Raw genomic sequence first — 23838 nt, forward strand, 5'->3', positions numbered from 1 at the left:
CACACACAAAAATCTTCATACACTGAAAACATTCGACAATGCATATTCCTCACATTCTGAGCATGACTATTTATTGTTACTTATCTTATGGTTGCTAAATAAACTATAGGATGCTAGTTAGTTTTGAATTTGATATATAGAACAAATATATATGTATTTATTCTTTTTATTTATTTTTTGCCCACACTGCATTGCTGGTGGGATCTTAGCTCCCTGACAAGGGATCAAACTGAGATCCAAACCGAGGCAGTGAAAACACCAAGTCTTAACCACTGGACAACCATGGAATTCCCAAAACAAATCAATTTTAGTACAAATATATTCCATGCAATATAAATTGGCATTCTGTATTTTCTCATTTGCTCTTCTGGCTAATCTACTAACATCTTATGAAATAATAGTAATAGTAATAAAAATCCACAAATCCAGTCACATATGTTTTATCCTCATACATCTGAGTTTTCTGAAATAGTGTAAATTAAGGAAATGAGCATCAAATAAGATGATTCTGAGTTTGAATCGTTGTGCAATTCTGATCAAATCACTTCACCTCTCAAGCTTTTTTTTTTTTCCCTTATTTAAATACAGCAGGAATGATTGTAAAAGCATCAAAAGCTTGGTGTGAAAATTAGATGGTATTATATAAAGTAACCAGCATAGGTAATTCTTATATACACCAATTTATTTCAAATTCAGAGGATATAATGTAGAACCATACATTAAACGATGTATACTTTGTTTATATACAAAGCATGTCTGTCACTTAAAGAGGAAGTCACATACTGAGCTTGCCAAACCACAAGTCAGAACTTGGAAAGCTGAGAGACAGTTTGAAAATACTCTGTGGCAAAAGAGACCAACCTGAGCCAAGATTAAGTTGGTCATTAAGTACTGATCTGTCAGTCAGGACAAGTAGCGAGAGTGAAAAAATATACAAAAATACTGCTTGTCAAGGACAGTAGAGAAGAACAGTTTATTTACAAAGCATTCACCCACAGTCTGCTGCAAACCCAAGGTTTACTCTTATCAGACCAGGAAAGGTCCTGATTTCAAGAAATTGATCAAGGATTCAGTCTTAAAGAAAAGAAACCTAAACAACCATTATAAAACAATGTAATAAAGATAGAAGTGGCATTATTCTCAATTACAAGCATAAGTTCTGAAAAAAAAGCTATCACTGACTTTAGCCTTAAAATTTAGCAGACTTGAATGAGAGAGAGGAGGATAAAGAAAACATATGAGGAGAACATGAGTAAAGCATCAATTGTGTGGGTACATGTTACTGCTGCTGCTGCTGCTAAGTCACTTCAGTCATGTCCGACTCTGTGCGACCCCATGGACAGCAGCCCACCGGGCTCCTCTGTCCCTGGGATTCTCCAGGCAAGAGTATGGGAGTAGGTTGCCATTTCCTTCTCTGTACATGTTACTATAAGCAGTTAAATACTTTAATCCTAAAATGTGATGGAAAAAGCATCACGAGATAAAGAAAGAATCTAGTATGTTCAAAGCAAATTAGCAACAGTATATGTACTTTTTAAGAAATCATTAACATCTGGAGATACATCATAATTTTGTCATTTAGGGCAGTTTTCCAGCCATTGAAGACTCCCTGTAGGAAAAGATGAAGGATGAGAGTAGAAGGCATGTAAAATGAGAGGCACGTTGTGCTCTAGGAATGGGGCTAGATGATGCCACACATGTCCACCGTGACTCACAGAATCACAGGTTATAACATTGAAATTTGCCTAGGATATCAAGAGAATATATATATTTGAAACTTACGTTCAGATTCAAAATCTGAGAGTTAAGGAATAAAATCTTACCTAACAACTTAGTTTCGAGAAAAATTAGTAAATTAAGAGGTTGTTGAAATACTGAACGTAGATGAGAATTATTCTAACCCCTTCTCTCAGGGAAAGATGTAAAGGAAAAGGGAGAAATTCAATACATTGAAAAGGAACTTTTGGGAAACTCTTTAAACAGTGCTAAACTCTTTCTCTTCCTGTTTTCCCTTCTCTCCTCTGTAAGAAACGTCAATCTTTTATGTAGGGAAAAGCATGTATGCAACTTGGGGAGGAGGGAAGGAGTTGGGGAAGGCCTGAGCAGGGTGAATGAGATCTAGCCTGGCATGGAGTACAGAACCTGAGCCATGATGAGTGGTGGAGAAGGGCAACTGTCTGGGCAGAGGTGGGGATGACCTGGTAGGGAGTTTAGATCCAAACAGGATGAAGGAGGGCATCTCCTTGATGGGTGCCCTTGTTCATTGTGTCAGAGTGTAATCAAGATGTAGGGCATGTGGCATGGCATGGGGCAGCCCAGCACCAGATGGCAGAGTTTGGATGGGTTGGATTGAACAATCCTGGAGGGGAGGGTTTTTGAAGTGACATTTCAAAGAAGTTGTCAGTGAGGTGAGATGCATGCACATCTCACCTTGTCAGAAGGCAAGTGTGTGAGGGGAGGGTGACGGCACGAGAGCAGCTTGCCCCTGCTTCTTATGCCCTGACTGTAGGGAAGGGGGCTTCAGATGCAGAGGCTGCCTAGAAGGTGTGTCAGAACCCAGGGGCTGGGGAGAGCAGCTAAAAGAGAGCGTGACAGAGTGTGGCATCCTGCAGCTGGAGTGAGGCCAGGTGTCCATAGTGCGGAGGAACTGGCTGTGCTGATGGACGATTAATGTTATGTGGATGAGGTGGTTTAAAAAAAAATTTAATGTACTAACAATTCAATATATGAAAATAAATAACATAAGAACGGATATCATTTTATTGCAAATTTGATAGTGGCTAAGAAAATAAATCTTAAAAGTTATCATGAGAAAAAATAGTTCTTGTATCAATAGCTTCATATGGTGACAGATGGAAACGACTTATTGTGGTGCTCATTGCACATTGTGTACAACTGTTGAATCTTAATGATGTTCATCTGAATGCTGTACATCAATTATGTACAATTGAATGTTGTGTGTCACTTATGAAAAGAAAAGAGAAAGTGAAAATGTTAGTTGCTCAGTCATGTCCGACTCTTTGCGACCCCACCAGGCTCATCTGCCCGTGGAATTCTCCAGGCAAGCATACTGGAGTAGGCAGTCATTCCCTTCTCCAGGAGATCTTCCTAATCCAGGGATCAAATTCAGGTCTCCTGCACTACAGGTAGATTCTTTACCATCTGAGTCACCAGGGAAGCCCAATTATGCTGCTGCTTTTAAGTCACTTCAGTCGTATCTGACTCTGTGTGACCCCATAGACGGCAGCCCACCAAGCTCCCCCATCCCTGGGATTCTCCAGGCAAGAACACTGGAGTGGGTTGCCATTTCCTTCTCCAATGCAGGAAAGTGAAAAGTGAAAGTGAAGTCGCTCAGTCGTGTCCGACCCTCAGCGACCCCATGGACTGCAGCCTTCCAGGCTTCTGCATCCATGGGATTTTCCAGGCAAGAGTACTGGAGTGGGGTGCCATTGCCTTCTCCGAGCCCAATTATACTTCAGTTCAAAGAATTAATGAGAGCTGCACTTCTCACTGTCAGAGAAAGGGATTACAAATATACGTGTGTGTGTGTATATATATATATTTTTGTTTTGTTTTGTTTTGTTTTTTTCAGAGAAGCAACTTCAGGTGAACACTGAAGATTTGGGTGGGAATTAGAAGTATTGTTGTTAACACTTGTCTTCAGTATAAAGAAATACATAAAAATAACTCAGTTGTAAATGTGTATAGTTTCTGTATAACTACCGACATATCTATGTAGACTGCATATATACATACACACACACACACACATATATACATATATGTATACGTATATAACCTGTGTGTATATCTACATTCTGTAGCTCTGTTTGCAGAGAGGTCCTGGTAGCATAGACACACCGATAGTAATAAGCTTGGCTTGCACCCACTTTTGGGTTTCCCCTGTGGCTCAGTGTAAAGAATCTGCCTGCAGTGCAGGAGAAGCTGGTTCTATCCTTGGGTCACCAAGATCCCCTGAAGGCAGGCATGACAACCCATCCCAGTATTCTTGCCTGGAGAATCCCATGTGCAGAGGGGCCTGCAAGGCCATAGTCCATAGGGTCACCAAGAGTCAGACATGACTGAAGTGACTGAACACGTACACACAGCATCCACTTGTATCCTCTAAAGAACATTCTCCAACAAAAGAAATTAGGGTTCTTATGGAGGGGGCTGGTTTGATTCCAGTGCATGAAGCATGGAAAGAACAAGCAAGTAGTGGTGTGTGTGTGTGTGTGTGTGTGTGTGTGTGTGTATCTTATCAGAAACAAGGAAGTGTTCAAAAAGTGATGGGCAAAAGGAGGGTGTTCCTACTGGGCAACTCTGAGACAATTGGAGAATCAAATAATTAATAAGAAGAAAAAATTGTACTCACTTGTCAAAACTCTTCAGAGAAGACTCTCATAGATTTCTACAAGTGCCTACCATGCAATGAATATGATTTATTGATCTGTGCCTATAGGTGGATATTGATACTTGGCAGTAGCAATCATTTTCAGGCATTTTCAAAGATAAATTGTGTAAAATATTACAGATAAGCATGAAGAGTACTAACAATCCATCTTGAAGATAAGGAATACCAACTTTGAACTGCAACCAAGTAAAATACTTTTCCTGAAAAAGAATTTCTTTCTTTTCAGTGGATCTGTGTTTCAAAGAATAGTAATTTTTAAAATTTTCATTAATAAGAGTTGTGGAAACCTGTTTTTCCAGAACATTTAGCTGAGATAATCAATACAGGTGGCTACAGTAAACAACAGATTTTCAATATAGACCAAAGAGCCTTATGTTGGAAGAAGATGTCATCCAGAACCTTCACATCTAGAGAGAAATCAATGTCAGGCTTCAGAGCTTCAAAGGACAGGCTGACTCTCTTGTTAGGGGCTAATGCAGTTGGTGACTTTAAGTTGAAGCCAAGGCTCATTTACCATTCTGAAAATCCTAGGGCCCTTCAGGATTACACTAGATTTTGTTTCCCTGTGTTCTATAAATGGAACAGCAAAGCCTGAATGACAGCACATCTGTTTATACAACATGGTTTACTGAATATTTTAAGTCCCTTGTTGAGAGCTAGTGCTCAGAAGAAAAACTTCCTTTCAAAATATTACTGCTCTTTGACAATATACCTGGTCATTCAGGAACTCTGATGGAAATGTACAATGAGATTAATATTGTTTTGATTGCCTGATAATACAACATCCACTCTGCAACCCATGGATCAAACAGAAAATTTGACTTTAAAGTCTTTTTATTTAAGAAATATATTTTGTAAGGCCATTGCTGCCATTGACAGTGATTCCTCTTATAGGTTTAGCAAAGGAAATTGAAAACCTGCTGGAAAGGATTCACCATTCTAGCTGCCATGATGAACATTCATGGAAAGAGGTCAAAATACTAACATTAACACAGTTTGAAGAAGTTGATTCCAACCTTCATGACTTTGAGGCTTCAAGACTTCAGTGGAAGCAGTAACTGAAGATCTGGTAGAATTTGGAAGAGTACTAGAGTTAGTCCTGAAGGGGAGCCTGAAGATGTGACTGAATTGCTGCAATCTCATGATAACACTTGAATGGATAAGTTGCTTCTCATGGGTATGCAAAGACAGTGGTTTCTTGAGATGGAATCTACTCCTGATGAAGATGTTCTGAAGATAGTTGAAATGTGAACGAAGGATTTAGATTATTCCATAAACTTAGTTGCTCAAAGTAGAGGCAGGATTTGAGAGGATTGACTCCAGTTTTGAAAGCAGTTCTGTGGATAAATTCTATCAAATAGCATTGCATGCTACAGAGAAATCCTGTCCATGAAAGGATGTGGCAAACTTCACTGTTGTATTATTTTAATAAATTACACAGCCACCCCAAATTTTAGCAACCACTACCCTGATAAGTCAGCTGCCAACAACACTGAGGCAAGACCCTTCACCAGAAAAAAGATTATGGCTTGTTGAAGTGTCAGATGATAGTTAGCATTTTTCAGCAACAAAATCTCTTAAATTAAGTACCAATTCACTTCAGTTGTTGTCATGTCTGACTCTTTGCGACCCCATGGTCTGCAGCACACCAAGCTTCTCTGCCCATCACCAACTCCCAGAGCTTGCTCAAGCTTATGTCCATTGAGTGGGTGATGCCATCCAACCATCTCATCCTCTGTCATCCCCTTCTCCTCCTGCCTTCAATCTTTCCCAGCACAAAGGTCATTTCCAAAGAGTTAGTTCTTCACATCAGCTGGCCAAACTATTGGTGCTTCAGCTTTAAAGAGTGTACATCGTATTTTTAGATGTAATGCTGTTGTAGACTTCATATACTACAGTACAATTTAAGCATAAATCTAATATGCAATGGGAAACCAAGAAAATTGTGATCGGTTTTATTGAGATGTTCTTTTCATTGTGGTCTGGAACCAGAGCTGCACTTTTTTACTGGATAGCTCTGTATCTATATCAGATCAGATCAGTCGCTCAGTCATGTCCAACTCTTTGTGACCCCATGAATTGCAGCACGCCAGGCCTCCCTGTCCATCACCAACTCCTGGAGTTCACTCAGACTCACATTCATCGAGTCAGTGATGCCATCCAGCCATCTCATCCTCCGTCGTCCCCTTCTCCTCTTGCCCCCAATCCCTCCCAGCATCAGAGTCTTTTCCAATGAGTCAACTCTTTGCATGAGGTGGTCAAAGTACTGGAGTTTCAGCTTTAGCATCATTCCTTCCAAAGAAATCCCAGGGCTGATCTCCTTCAGAATGGACTGGTTGGATCTCCTTGCAGTCCAAGGGACTCTCAAGAGTCTTCTCCAACATCACAGTTCAAAAGCATCAATTCTTTGGCGCTCAGCCTTCTTCATAGCCCAACTCTCACATCCATACATGACCAAAGGAAAAACCATAGCCTTGACTAGATGGACCTTGTTGGCAAAGTAATGTCTCTGCTTTTGAATATGCTATCTAGGTTGGTCATAACTTTCCTTCCAAGGAGTAAGCATCTTTTAATTTCATGGCTGCAGTCACCATCTGTATTGATTTTGGAGCACAGAAAAATAAAGTCTGACACTGTTTCCACTGTTCCCCCATCCATTTCCCATGAAGTGGTGGGACCGGATGCCATGATCTTCGTTTCTATATAGTATCCCCATTTCCATTAATCTATATTTAGCCATCAAATATTTGCCAGTGCTCATACCAGGTCAGTTATATATTTCAGGAGGCATTAATCATTTTAAAATACTGAATGGAATTGTGCAAATGCAGATTACAGACATTTCCTAAACTGTACACTTATTTTTTTATTTTTTTAATATAAATGTATTTATTTTAATTGGAGGTTAATTACTTTACAATATTGTATTGGTTTTGTCATAAATCAAAAAGATGATAATCTGATGGTGTTGAAGTTTAATGAAATAATTGTAAATCAGCATGCTCTACTGGAGTTAGGATCATTTACTTAATCTATTGTGGATCACAACAAACTGTGGGAAATTATTAAAGATATGGGAATATCATATCTTTATGATATGAGCATCTGACATGCCTCCTGAGAAATCTGTATGCAAGTCAGGAAACAACAGTTAAAACTGGACATGGAACAACAGATTGGTTCCAAATCAGAAAAGGAGAACATCAAAGCTGTATATTGTCACCTTGCTTATTTAACTTATGTGCAGAGTAATTCATGAGAAACGCTGGGCTGGATGAAGCACAAGCTGGAATCAAGATTTCTAGCAGAGATATCAATAACTCAGATATACAGATGACACCACCCTTATGGCAGAAAGGGAAGAAGAACTAAGGAGCCTCTTGATGAAAGTGAAAGAGGAGAGTGAAAAAGTTGGCTTAAAATTCAACATCCAGAAAACTGAGATCATGGCATCTGGTCCCATCACTTCATAGCAAATATATGGGGAAACAATCAAAACAGTGACAGACTTTATTTGGGGTCTCCAAAATCACTGCAGATGGTGACTGAAGCCATGAAGTTAAAAGTTGCTTGCTCCTTGGAAGAAAAGTTATGACCAACCTAGACAGCATATAAAAGGAGGGACATCACTTCACTAACAACAGTCTGTCTAGTCAAGGCTATGGTTTTTCCAGTAGTCATGTATGGATGTAAGAGTTGGACTCTAAAGAAAGCTGAGTGCCAAAGAATTGATGCTTTTGAATTGTGGTGTTGGAGGAGACTCTTGAGAGTCCCTTGGACTGCAAGGAGATCAAACCAGTCCATCCTGAAGGAAATCAGTCCTGAATATTCATTGGAGGGACTGATGCTGAAGTTGAAACTCCAACACTTTAGCCACCTGATGCGAACAACTGACTCTTTTGAAAAGACCCTGATGCTGGGAAAGATTATGGCGAGAAGAGAAGGGGACAGAGGATGAGATGGTTGGATGGCATCACTGACTCAATGGACATGAGTTTGAGTAAACTCTGGGAGTGAACGATGGGGAGGGAGGCCTGGTGTGCTTTAGTCCATGGGACTGTAAAGAGTTGGACACGACTGAGTGACAGAACTGAACTGAAGTTAATCTATTACAATTATGTCCCCATAAAATAATCTTTTCTGTTTGTCAGGGGATCTTTGCAGATGAGTAAGGAAGAAAAAAGGGAATAGGAGTAACTGAATGGGACTAGTGATGCTGGTGACTGTCTACATCAAAGATTTAAATCAATCAGTAAAATACCTACTGCAAACCTAGTGCAAGGATTGTTGTCAGAAAGACTCATCAGGATCATGCTGTGTGAACGGGTGTTTGTACTGACCTTGCTCATCACTTGTTCCTGACCATAAAATTAGAGGACTGGCTACTCTATTTCCAATTTTCATTCTCTTCAATATTGTTGTTGTTTAGTCACTAAGTCATATCCAACTTTTTTTGACCCCATGGATGGTAGCTCACCAGACTTCTCTGTCCATGGGATTTCCAAGGCAAAAATACTGAAGTGGGTTGCCATGTCCTTCTCCAGGAGATCTTCCCAACCCACGGATCAAACCTGTTTCTCCTGCATTGCAGACAGATTCTTTACCCATAAGCCACCAGGGCATCTCCATTTCCTTCATTAAATTTTGAAAAAATATAGAACTAACTTGGATTTACAGAAAATTGATAAAATAATTTCATATTTAGTTAATTCATATTAACTTAAAATATTTAAAAGTTTTAGACTGACTTTCCTAAATGTTGTATATCTGAGAGATAGAAATGTGGACACTCTGTAAAGATTGAACTCAAGTGTACTGGGTTTAATTCCTGCTTATTAATTAAGTACTTAATAAGATCTGTGAGTTTGTCTTTACTTAAAAAATGACTTCTTTATGATACTGTATGTATGAAAAGGCAGAGGAACCAGAGATCAAATTGCCAACATCCTTTGGATCATAGGGGCTTCCCTTATGGCTCAATGGTAAAGAGTCTGTTTGCAATGTGGAGACTGGGTTTGATCCCTGGATTGGGAAGATCCCCTAGAGAAGGAAATGTCAACCCACTCTAATATTCTTGCCTGAAGAATTTCATGGGTAGAGGAGCCTGGTGGGCTACGGTCAATGGGATAAAAAAGAGTCAGACACAACTGAGCAACTAACACTTTCACTTTCACATCATAGAAAAAGAAAGATAATTCCAGAATAACACCTACTTCTGCTTCATTGACTACACTTTAAAGCCTTTGACTGTGTGGATCAAAATAAACTTGGGAAAATTCTTCAAGAGATGGGAATAGCAGACCACATTACCTTCCTCCTGAGAAACCTGTATGCAGGTCAAGAAGCAACAGTTAGAACTGGACATGGAACAACAGACTGGTTCAAAATTGGGAAAGGAGTACATCAAAGCTATATATTGTTACCCTGCTTATTTAACTTATATGCAGAGGACATTATACAAAATACCAGGCTGGATGAATCACAAGCTAAAGTCAAGATTTTCAGGAGAAATATCAACAACTTCATTATATAGATGAAACAATCCTAATAGCAGAAAGTGAAGAGGAACTAAAGAGCTTTTTGATGATAGTGAAAGAAGAGAGTGAAAAAGTTGACTAAAACATCAACATTCAAAATACTAAAATCATTACATCTTGTCCAGTCACTTCATGGCAGATAGATGGGAAAACAATGGAAATAGTGACAGACTTCATTTTATTGTGCTCCAAAATCACAGCCATGAAATTAAAAGACACTTCATTCTTTGAAGAAATCTATGACAAACCTAGAGAGCTTATTAAAAAGTAGAGACATTACTTGGCCTACAAAGATCCATCTAGTCAAAGCTATGGTTTTCCAGTAGTCATGTACAGATGTGAGAGTTGGACCATAAAGAAGGTTGAGTGCCAAAGAACTGATGCCTTCAACTGTGGCACTGGAGAAGACTCTTGAGAAACTTAGACAGCAAGATCAAACCAGGCAACCCAAAAGGAAATTAGTTCTGAATATTCATTGGAAGGATTGATGCTGAAAGGTATTCAGCTTTAATACTTTGACCGCCTGATGCAGAGAGGCAACTCATTGCAAAAGACCCTGATGTTGAGAAAAATTGAAGAGGAGAAGGGGACAACAGAGGATGAGATGGTGGGATGGCATCACCAACTCAAAGGACATGAGTTTGAGTAAGCTTCAGGAGTTGGTGATGGACAGGGAAGTTTGGCGTGCTGTAGGCTATGAGGTCGCAAAGAGTCAGACACGACTTAGAGACTGAGCAGCAGGAACAATGTATGATTATATGGAATAATATATTTTAAAAGATCTAGTTTTTCAATTAATTTTTAAATTTTATTTAAAGGATAATTACTTTACAATATTGTGATGGTTTTTGCCATACATAGCAGTGAATTAGCCATGGGTGCACATGATCTAGCATGATGATAGTAACACTGTCACTCATTTCTGACAGATATTTTTCTTCATTTTGTACTTATTATGGTTGTTTTTTAAAAGTGAACAATGCAAAGAAATGGGAAAAACTAGAGAGCTCTTCAAGAGAATTAGAGATATCAAGGGAATATTTCAGGCAAAGATGGGCACAATGAACAGATAAGGCATGGATTTAATAGAAGCAGAAGATATTAAGAAGAGGTGGCAAGAATACACAGAAGAACTATACAAAAAATAAAAGATCTTCATGACCCAGATAACCACAATGGTGTGATCACTCACCTAGAGCCTGACATCCTAGAATGCAAAGTCAGTGGGCCATAGGAAGCATCACTAGGGACAAAACTAGTGGAGGTGATGGAATTCCAGTTGAGCTATTTCAAATCTTACAAGATGATCTGTTAAAGTGCTGCACTGAATATGCCAGCAAATCTGGAAAACTCAGCAGTGGCCACAGGACTGGAAACATTCAGTTTTCATTCCAATTCCAAAGAGCAGCAATGTCAAATAAGGTTCAAACTATCTCACAGTTGCACTAATTTCACATGCTAGCAAAGTAATGCTCAAAATCCTTTAAGGTAGGTTTCAACAGTATGTGAACAGAGAACTTTTGGATGTACAAGCCAGATTTAGAAAACGCAGAAAACCAGAGATCAAATTACCCATGTCCATTGGATCATAGAAAAAGCTAGAGAATTCCAGAAAAATATCTACTTTTGATTCATTGACTATGCTACAGCCTTTGACTCTATGGATCACAACAAACTGTGGAAAATTCTTTAAGAGATGGAAATACCAAACCACCTTAGCCGCTTCCTGAGAAACCTGTATGTAGGTCAACAATCAACAGTTAGAATTGAACATGGAACAACAGACAGGTACAAAATTGAGAAACAAGTACTTCAAGGCTATATTGTCACCCTGCTTATTTAACTTACATGCAGAGTACATCATGCAAAATGCCAGGCTGGATGAAGCACAAGCTTGAATCAAGATTGCCAAGAGAAATATCAGCAACCTATGCAGATTACATCACCCTTATGGCAGAAAGCAAGTTATAGGGTCTCTTGGACTTTAATTAAAGAGGAATTAAAGAGCCTCTTGATGAATGTGAAATAGGAGAATGAAAAAGCTGGCTTAAAACTCAACATTCAAAAAACTTCAGATCATGGCATCCAGTCCCATCACTTCAAGGCATATATATGGGGAAACAATGGAAACAGTGACAGACTTCATTTTCTTGGGCTCCAAAATCACTGTAGATGGTGACTGCAGGCATGAAATTAAAAGACGCTTGCTCCTTGGAAGTAAAGCAATGACAAACCTAGATAGTGTATTAGAAAGCAGAGACATTACTTTGCCTACAAAGGTTTGTATAGTCAAAGCTATTGTTTTTTTAGTAGCCATATATGAATGTGAGACCTGGATAAGAAAAAAGACTGAGCACCAAAGAATTGATGCCTTCAACTATGCTGCTGGAGACGACTATTGAGAGAGTCCTTTGGACAGCAAGGCAATCAAACCAATACATCCTAGAGGAAATCAACTCTGAATATTCATTGGGAAGACTGATGCTGAAGCTAAAGCTCCAATACAGGCCACCTGATGCAGAGAGCCCACTCATTGGAAAAGACCCTGATGCTGGAAAAGATGAAGGCAGGAAGAGAAGGGGATGACAGAGGATAAGATGGTTGGATGGCATCACCAACTCAATGGACATGAATTTGAGCATACTCCAAGAGATGCTGAAGCACAGCAAACCCTGGTGAGCTGCAGCTCATGTGGTCACAAAGAGCTGGACATGACTGAGTGACAGAACAACAAATGCCTTGATTTTTATAATACTTGTGTCCACCTTACTTCTTCCTTTTTAAGCCATTTCCTTTTCATGTCTTGTATAATTTTAGTTTTATAGCTGCTTCTCTACATTTGTGATCCATAGAGAATATTTTCAGTGTAAACACTGATACATTTAACAGTCAAAATGTATAATATGAGATATGAACTCCTGGAAGAAAACATGTAAATACTGCCTTTTACCTTAGCCTGATGAGAAAGTTTAAGTATGAACAATTGATCTTTAAAATGAGAAGTCAATGAATAAACTGCCTAAGACAAAGAAAAGAAATTTTATAAGAAATTTACTATGTTTTTATAAACAAAGTCCCTGTAACAATTATGCTTATATAGATACCTTGATTACATCAATTTAAAATATTGTATTGCTGTCATAGGTTTTAAATATAATATGAAAGAAAAATCAACACCATAGACAATGTGGAGTGAAAAAACCTCAGGAAACGTTCCCTAATGTTGAAAAATGGATGAATTGGAGGTCAGAAATGAGGCAAGAAAAATGTTATTTCTTACAGCATAATTTATCACAATACATGTTAATCAGTTCAGTCGCTCAGTTGTGTCCAACTCTTTGCAACCCCATGAACCACAGCATGCCAGGCCTACCTGTCCATCACCAAATCACAGAGTCCACCCAAACCCATGTACATTGAGTCTGTGATGCCAACCAACCATCTCATCCTCTGTCATCCCCTTCTTCTCCTGCCCTCAATCTTTCCCAGCATCAGGGTTTTTTCAACTGAGTCAGCTCTTCACATCAGGTGGCCAAAGTACTGGAGTTTCAGCTTCAACATCAGTCCTACCAATGAACACCCAGGACTGATCTCCTTTAGGATGGTCTGGTTGGATCTCCTTGCAGTCCAAGGGACTCTCAATAGTCTTTTTCAACACCACAATTCAAAAGCATCAGTTCTTCGGAAAGCTCAGCTTTCTTTATACTCCAACTCTCACATCCATACATGACCACTGGAAAAACCATAGCCTTGACTAGATGGACCTTTGTTGACAAAGTAATGTCACTCCTTTTCAATATGCTGTCTAGGTTGGTCATAACTTTCCTTCCAAGGAGTAAGTGTGTTTTAATTTCATGGCTGCAGTCACCATCTACAGTGATTTTGGAGCCCCCCCAAAATAAAGTCTGATACTCTTTTCCCATCTATTTGCCAGGAAATGATGGGACCATATGCCATGATCTTAGCTTTCTGAATGTTGAGCTTTAGGCCAACTTTTTCACTCTCCTCTTTCACTTTCATCAAGAGGCTCTTTAGTTCTTCCTCACTTTCTGCCATAAGGATGGTATCATCTGCATATCTGAGGTTACTGATATTTCTCCCGGCAATCTTGAGTCCAGCTTATGTTTCCTCCAGCCCAGTATTTCTCATTATGCACTCTGTATATAAGGTAAATAATCAGGGTGACAATATACAGCTTTGACATACTCCTTTTCCTATTTGGAACAAGTCTGTTGTTCCATGTCCAGTTCTGACTTTAGCTTCCTGACCTGCATACAGATTTCTCAAGAGGCAGGTCAGGTGGTCTGGTATTCCCATCTCTTTCACAATTTTCCACAGTTTATTGTGATCCACACAGTCAAAGGCTATGGCATAGTCAATAAAGCAGAAATAGATGTTTTTCTGGCACTCTCTTGCTTTTCCCTGATCCATCAGATTTTGGCATTTGATCTCTGGTTCCTATGCTTTTTCTAAAACCAGCTTGAACATCTGGAAGTTCATGATTTGCATATTGCTGAAGCCTGGCTTGGAGAATTTTAAGCATTACTTTACTAGTGTGTGAGATGAATGCAATTGTGTGGTAATTTGAGCATTCTTTGGCATTGCCTTTCTTTGGGATTGGAATGAAAACTGACCTTTTCCAGTCCTTTGGCCACTGCTGAGTTTTCCAAATTTGCTCCCATGTTGAGTTCAGCACTTTCACAGCATCATCTTTCAGGATTTGAAATAGCTCAACTGGAATTCCATCACCTCCACTAGCTTTGTTCATAGTGATGCTTCCTAATGCCCACTTGACTTCACATTCCAGGATATCTGGCTCTAGGTCAGTGATCACACCATTGTGATTATCTGGGTCATGAATAACTTTTCTGTACAGTTCTTCTGTGTATTCTTGCCACCTCTTCTTAATATCTTCTGCTTCTGTAAGATCCCTACCATTTCTATCATTCATTGAGCCCATCTTTGCATGAACTGTTCCCTTGGTATCTCTAATTTTCTTGAAGAGATCTCTAGTCTTTCCCAGTCTATTGTTTTCCTCTATTTCTTTGCACTGATCATTGAGGAAGGCTTTCTTATCTCTCCTTGCTATTCTTTGGAACTCTGCATTCAAATTGGTATGTCCTTCCTTTTCTCCTTTGCTTTTCCCTTCCCTTATTTTCACAGCTATTTTTCAGGCCTCCTCGCACAGCCATTTTGCTTTTATGCATTTCTTTGCCTTGGGGACAGTCTTGCTCCCTGTCTCCTGTGCAATGTCACGAACCTCCATCCATAGTTCATCAGGCACCCTATCAGATCTAGTCCCTTTAATCTCTTTCTCACTTCCACTGTATAGTCACAAGGGGTTTGATTTAGGTTATACCTGAATGGTCTAGTGGTTTTCTCCAATTTCTTCAATTTCAGTCTGAATTTGGCAGTAAGGAGATCATGATCTGAGCCACAGTCAGCTCCCGGTCTTGTTTTGCTAACTGTATAGAGCTTCCCTATCTTTGGCTGCAAAGAACATAATCAATTTGATTTTGGTGTCGACCATCTTGTGATGTCCATGTGTAGAGTCTTCTCTTGTGTTGTTGGAGGAGGGTGTTTGTTATGACCAGTTCATTCTCTTGGCAGAACACTATTAGCCTTTGCCCTGCTTCATTCTGTACTCCAAGGCCAAATTTGCCTGTTACTCCAGGTGTTTCTTGACTTCCTACTTTTGCATTCCAGTCTGCTATAATGGAAAGGACATCTTTTTTTGGATGTTAGTTCTAGAATGTCTTGTAGGTCTTCATAGAACTATTCAACTTCAGCTTCTTCAGTGTTACCAGTAGGGGCATAGACTTGAATTACCGTGATTTTGAATGATTTGCCTTGGAAACAAACCTAGATCATTCTGTCATTTTTGAGATTGCATCCAAGTACTGCATTTTGGACTCTTTGTTGACTATGCTGGCTACTCCATTTCTTCTAAGGGATTCCTGCCCACAGTAGTAGATACAATGGTCATCTGAATTAAATTCACCCATTCCAGTCTATCTTAGTTCGCTGATTCTTAGAATGTTGATGTTCACAGTTGTCAGCTCCTGTTTGACCACTCCAATTTGCCTGATTCATGGACCTAATATTCCAGGTTTCTATGCAATATTGCTCTTTACAGCAACGAACCTTGCTTTTATCATCAGTCCCATCCACAACTGGGTGTTGTTTTTGCTTTGGCTCCAGAATTATTATTATTAAATAAAATAAGAAGAGCAAATTATTACGTTTAACAGTGTTTGTTTTTCCAGACTTAACTTCTAAAATATAATAAGCAACAAGAGAAGCATTACTGCTGGGCAAGGATTATTGAACTATACAACTCAATGGCCAAGCTACAGGAGTTTTAACTGGTTGAAAAAAACGAATAAGAGTAAACAAAATAGATGCAGCTGCAAGAGAGACTGTATACAATTTCTAAAGCCTAAAATATTTACTATTAACCCTTTAAAAGTTATTTATTTATTTTAATTGGAGGCTAATTACTGTACAATATAGTAATGGTTTTAGCCATACAATGACGTGAATCAGCCATGGTTGTACATGTGTCCCCCATCCTGAACCCCCCTCCCACCTCCCTATCCCATCCCTCAGGGTCATCCCAGTGTGCCAGCCCTGAGCACCCTGTCTCATGCATCAAACCTGGACTCGCGATCTATTTCACATATGGTAATATACATGTTTCAATGCTATTCTCTCAATTCATCCCACCCTTGCCTTCTCCCGCAGTCCAAAAGACTGTTCTTTACATCTGTGTCTCTTTTGCTGTCTTGCATATAGGGTCATCATTACCATCTCTAATTTCCATATATATGCATTAGTATACTGTATTTGGTGTTTTTCTTTCTGACTTACTTCACTTTGTATCATAGGCTCCAGTTTCATCCACCTCATACTATTAACTCATTACAAAAGAAGTTTGCAGATCTCTAATAGAAGACATATATTTTAATTAATTTGTTGTTTTTATTTCAAGTGAATTTTATAAATAAGGTCTTATAACTCATTTTCTTTTTGATTAAGTGTGGAAATGGGTACTAGTAACTGTTTTAGTGTGTTTAAGTGTCACTATTATTTTAATCATTTAGCAAAATAGGAGATAATTATCAATTTAAGCTTCTGACAGAAGAGATACTTTAAAGGCAAGAAACAAGATGACGTGGCCTTAAGAAGATGAGTAGTGGAACTCGACATTGGGTAAAAAATACAAAAGGAAACCGAAGTTTCATCATTTTCTAGATGTCTGGGCAACAAGTTAGCAAAATTGCATGTGTGTACACAGATACAGTCAGAATCAATCATAGTAAGTGCTTATACGAGTAGTTCTTAAACAAATATCACCACTTTATATAGTGCAATTTAGAGGACATTGAAGTAGATAGTTTAGGTTTGGGTTCAGTTAAAGCCAATGAGGTATATAACTTGCTATAATAAGAAAATATATTGATGTTGCATGAATGTTAACTCATATGCTTACAGTTGTTACCTGAATTATATTTATTGTTGGTCTCTAAATTGTTAGGAAATGAATTTTGTGAAATGAATTATGTAGCATGAATTATTTGCAAGATAGAAACCAATAACCTGAGAGTTTGTACTCAGGCACCTCTTGAGATACAGTTTCACTTAGGATGAGTCTGGTGCCATGAAGCATTAAGAATACTGCCTATTCCCGATGCCTTTCCAACACAACAATAACAACAACATAGACAAAAGCTCCTGAGTGTTCATTATGAGCTAGGCAACTAGTAAAAATTATACATAGATCGCCTAAGAGCTTTTGTATAAGTTATCATTGGTCAGACAGAAGACAGCTTTAATAATTGATACTGCAAGGGACAGACTATGGTTGCAGAAGTTGTTAGACTGGAAGATTATTATAACAATACAGCCAAAAGACTATTTGTTAACATTCTAGTGTTGGCCAATTCCTATTTTGGGGAGTATTTAGCCTTAAAGATGCTTTATTTTTCATGGGTGTGCTTCCCAACTGGCTCAGTGGTAAGGAGTCTGCCTGGTGTTTCAGGAGACACGGGTTGGATCCCTGGGTTGGGAAGATCCACTGGAAGAGGAAATGGCTCCAGGAACCCACTCCAGCGTTCTTGCTTAGGAAATCCCAAGGACAGAGGAACCTGGTGGGCTACAGTCCACAGGAAGGCAAAAGACTTGGACATAACTTTGCGACTGAGCACTCAAAAATGTTAAATAGCAGTTTTCTTTTAGACCTTTTTCTCTTAAAAGTATTGTGACAAATGAGCTTTAAAAGAGTGAATTACTTTTAACTTGTTGGCATCACTTTCCCAAACTATGCCACTCAAATTTGACCTGAGGCTCTTATGTCAATGACAACGCTGAAAGATGTTTTACAAATATAAGCACTTGTGCCAGGTATTACAGTAATGTTTCCCATAAACAGTTTATTCTCAAAAGAATTATAAAATATTGATAAAATATAAATATTTCAGATCTAGGAAAGATTAATTCCAATCATATTTTAGTATAAATACTTTTAAGATCAACTCATTCTAAATATACTTTGCCATTTATGGTTTCCCTTGAGTCAGATATATTTCATAATGTCATAAATCCATAGGAAATTTTATGTGATTGCCTGTATTCTTATATCAAACAGGAAGGACATATTATTTTTGAAGTACTTCTCACTATGGTGCTTTTAAATAGCCCTTAGTCTTCAGAATCATGGCATTTGTAGTCTGGTAGTGCAGAAAATTCACTAGGAAGTGTCCTCAAAGAAACTCAGGTCCTTTTGACATATTTGATAAACAAATGAAATACTTTTTGCTCACTCATATGGTGAAAACTTAGGGAAAAAGAGTTAAAATAAGGGCATACTTTGGAAACACTATTAATAAATTAGCTGTCGGTGGTAGTTATGCATGTTCAATTGCTGTCATGTCCGACTCTTGGCAGCCCCATGGACTGTAGCCCACCAGGCTCCACTCTGCATGGAATTGTCCAGGCAAGAATACTGGAGTGGATTGCCATTTCCTTCTCCAGGGGATCTTCCTCAAACAGAGATGGAAGCCAAGTCTCCTGAACTGTAGGCAGATTCTTTACCACTGAGCCACCAGAAAAGCCCACATTTTAAACCTTCTAAACTTTGCTTTGTGATGTTGGGCTTCAGACTCCATCCCACTGCAGCCCCCATGTGTCAGTGAAGTGAGTGTGTAAGGGTCCATCTAGAGAAGTGTTCTGGAAATCTGGAAGAAAGAAGAAGAGGTTTTGTCCTTTTTTGGTGTCATCTGGTCCTGCCTGCATGAATTCAGCAAAGGCTTGTTGTTTTGGTAGAGGCATTCAGGTCCAGGACCCAGTTTTTTCCTTTGTATTTTCCCCATAACCAGCTGTAACATGTTACCTCAGAAGTGGAATCACCAGCCCCGCAATGGTCTGTTCTCAGGGGTCCCAGTATAGCCGCCCCCCTCTCTGCTGGCAGCATTCCCACATTGGAGATCTTAGTGTCAGCTCCACAGAAACTCTCCTCCAAGCTTCTAGGTTCTAACGATCCAGATCTTCCCTTTGTTCACTGAATAATTTCTAGAATCAGTATCCACATGTCCCCTGGATTCCTGATCTTGCTTTGCCATTGTTGACTCACAGCTTGGTAATGAGTGCTCTGTATTCATGTAGGTTTAATAAAATAAATGGGTAGCCTCTATTTTCCTTTCTGAATCGTCACTTAAATCATCTTTAAAGAAAAACTTGGCTTTTCTTTTTAAAGTTGAAGAAATCCTTTTTAACGCTAAACAAGAATTAAAGCAGAATAAACGTCTTATTTAAGAAAGCCCCTGTCCTCATATATACTGTAATGAATTTAAAATGATGAATAAATAGAAAAAAAGCAAAATGTGACCTGAGGATGCACTTTTCATCTGCCTGTTTCTCAGTCCTTAATGTACGATTGTGTTAAGTAGTTATATATTAATATTCTGCCTTAGAAATTAAATTATGAATATACTAATTAACGTTAGTCAAATACTAAGTGACCACTATTTATTGATGCATGAATATTTTACCTTTATGTACAGAAAGACAGAAAAAAATGAAATGGTACAAGTAAAAATATAATGACAGAATGTTTTGTTTAGAAGCAATATATATATGATAAAAAACATTTAGGAAGCAAACATTTAAAAAGAAAAAAATCTCAGTAAGTCACAATGCATAAACAAAATTGTTTGTCTATCACTCTAATTGGTTTAGGAAAAGAACAGAAAAAATAATGTATTTTTGTGTGATGTATTGTTTGTCAAGGTGATTAGTGCTAGGAGTATAAGGTCCGTTCAAAAAAAAAAATATTGGAGTATAGTTGATTCACAATGCTGTGTTAGTTTCAGCTGAATAGCAAAGTGATTCAGTTATACATACATATATCCTCTCTTTTTAAAATTATTTTTCCTTCTGAGCCATTGTAGAGTATTGAGTAGAGTTCCCTGAGCTATATAGTAGGTTCTTATTAGTTATCTATATTAGATATAATAGTGTATGTGACATGTGAGTATAGTCAGTCATGTCCGACTCTTTGCAACCCCCTGGACTGTAGCCCACCAGGCTCCTCTGTCCATGGGATTTCCCAAAGAAGAATACTGGATTGGATTGCCATTTCCTACTCCAAGGGATCTTCCTGACCCAGGGATTGAGTAGCATGTGTTTTCTGCATTGGCAGGCAGATTTTTTTTATCAATGTGCCACCTGAGAAGCCCCTAGTAGTGTGTATATGTTAATCCCAATCTCCCAATCTGTCCTTTCCCCCTTATCTCCTGGTAGCCATACATTTGTTTTTCTACACCCATAACTCTACTTCTGCTTTGTAACCTTTTTTTATATTCTACCTATAAGTGATATCATATGATATTTGTCATTCTCTGTCTGATATCACTCAGTACAACAGTCTCTGGGGTCATCCATGTTGTTGCAAAGGCATTATTTTGTTCTCTTTTATGGCTGAGTAGTACTCCATTGTATATATGTACCACATCTTCTTTATCCATTCATCTGTTGATGGACATGTATGTTGTTTCTATGTCTTGGCTATTGCAAACAGAGCTGCAATGAACATTGGGGTGCGTGTGTCTTTTTGAATTATGGTTTTCTCCAGGTATATGTGTGCCTAAGAGTGGGATTGCTAGTAGATCTATTTTTAGTTTTTTAAGGAACTTCCATATTGATCTCTATAATAGTTGTACCAATTTCCATTCCCACCAACAGTATGGGAGTGTTATCTGTTATCCACACCCTCTCTGGGGAGGGAGTCTTAAGGTCTTTATATAGAAAATCATGTGGGTGGAGGCTTTTCATCTCCCAAAGATAGTGGATAAAAATTGATTCCACTCTTTCAGGTTCTGCTTAACTAGTAATTTTCAGGGAAATAATTGTTCAGACATCTCTTGGTAGAATAAAAATAAATTCCAGCATATATTTCCTCCATCTATGTGGCTTCAGATAAATACTATATCTTTAATAGAAAAGGATGGGGGGGGTGTAAAGAAGAATTTGCCATTTTTCTTATTTTTGATGATTGTACCTCTATGCTTTATTATTGTGGACAAAAATTCCATTTGATCAGTCTCATAAAAATTGGAAAGGAAATTAAGTATCTGTACTGTGGTGTAGAGTGTAAGTGATGTTTCTGTAATTCAGATCCATCTGTGATTATCTGTCACAGCAACTATAAACTTATTTCTATTTGAAGTCATTAAAGAATTGTTTAAAAAGTGAGTTAATAAGTTTTGGCCAAACTTAATTAACAACTCAACCAATTAATTAATCAAGATACTCTCTTCTCTATATTGTCCATCACATTTTCAGATGAAAAAGAATTATCTTTCTACTTCAGATGAAAAAGAATTGTCTAACAATGTATGAGTCAAGTAGCTAAATTTAATCTCAGAGGAGTTTACACTTAGATTATTTATTTGTATTTTGCTTAAGAATTTTATTTTGCATAAAATTTCTATATTCACTATTGACAAAAGAAGAATTAAATTTATTCTTTTTCCTTTGAACTTGATTTTTAGCCAAGAATCACAAAATTCATGAGTAAGAGTAAGCAATTGTGATTTAGGGGGAATTCATCAAAAACACTGCCAATTTCAAATAATAAAAGATTGTCTAAAAATGTGTGCATCAACTAGCTAATCCAACCTACAGCATAAAAAGCAAGAAAGTGTACGTGGTTCTATCAATTACTTTCTCTAATTGAGAAAAACCCACAAAAGTTTATAAAGGTCAAATATAATTTATTTAATAATAATATTTTAAAGTGTAAGCATTTGGAAATGAAACATAATTTTAATGATTTTTCTATTTTATTTTAATTTCATGTTTTCTCAGTGATTTTCAGAAAAACACCTTAACTGTTTCTCTTTAAAGCTTAAAACATTTCTTAGTTCACAAATTTCTCTTTGATTTTTAAATATAAATTTGCATAAAATGTACATACCATAGTTGGCTATAAGGTATAAAATTTTAATATGCTACCTAAAAGTACATAGATCATTGTTTAAACTAGTCCCCTTTAGCCCTTTGGGGAAGGTAAATGCCTTCCTTCCACTTTACTCTATTTGGCTCAAATTCTAGTAGACCCCCCCTGACAATCCTACCAATAATTTCTACTGCAAACTGGGTATGTAACAATAGCTTACAACTGACAATCTTAGTTATCCTAACTGGCTTTCTGTTTGTTTCTTTCTATGAATAAAATCATCAGTCTTTCACATAAGGGTTCTGGACACTGTCCATTGCTGTGCTTTTCTGGTGGCCCAGCTGAACTTTCTTACTTGTGACATGATAAAGACAGAAAGAAGGAATATGCCTTGGATGGTTTCTCTCGGTTAAGATTGTTAGTTTTCTTCAAATTAAAAAGTGAGTAACATGTCCTTGTCTCTGATTATTCATCTTTTAATTAAAAGCATTTGGGTTAATTTTTCTCTATTTTCTTGGAATTCTTACATACAATTGAAAGTAGCTTTTGGTAAAAGTTAATTGTGTTTAATTGAGATAAATTTTGGTCAGGGATCCTGCTCTTTTTTTTTTTTTTTCTCTTTAATCTTTACCTTTTTATTTCAGGAGAGTAACAATTTGAGCAGAGCAGTATTATAACAGGCAAACATATTGAAGATATTAGAATGTTTGTTTTCTGACACTTTGTTGGTGATAGTTGTACTATTAGGATAGTGTGAATTTAAGATCCAGAAAAGCAACATCGGAATTTCAGTGTTGAGAATTTCAGTTGAGAGGGAGTAGGTTAATTAAATGATCTAAAGATTGTGAAGACTAGATGATAATACACGCCAGTTGATGATTATAGCTACAGTCATTCAGTAGATGAGGAGACTCTGGACTGAAATGCAGAATGAAATCTGCATTTATCATGGCACAATGAAACTAGGATATTGGAGTGAAGCAGAGAGAAGCAGCACTGCAAAATCTAATAGGATTTTCAAGTTGAAGTGGCAAATGGCAGAAATAGGGAATTGATAAGGGAAACTATTTTGAAAACACAGGTAATAATGTGGCCATTGGAATATGTTGAGTTGAGGATGAGAAAACCAGATGAGATAGCTGAGTTTAGAAATGGGATTTAGCCTCGTGCACATGTAGATGCAGGCACTTGCCATTCTCCAATTTCCTGCTAGATTTCTTTATATGCTCAAGTTTTTCAAAGACAATGACTAGAAATTTAAGAAATGAGATGCTTGCTTTTTAAGGTGTAGGTGTTTGTGTAAATGCTAACAATATAACTGATAGTTAGAGAGATTAATTCCAAAAGATTAGGAAAATATTTGAGAAACTTTTTAAACCAGTTCTATACCTCATGCCATTCATAGATGAATCCCATTTACACATTTAAGC

The sequence above is a fragment of the Bison bison genome, unplaced genomic scaffold (genome assembly GCF_000754665.1).
Source record: "Bison bison bison isolate TAMUID 2011002044 unplaced genomic scaffold, Bison_UMD1.0 scf7180017864325, whole genome shotgun sequence".
NCBI lineage: Eukaryota > Metazoa > Chordata > Mammalia > Artiodactyla > Bovidae > Bison > Bison bison.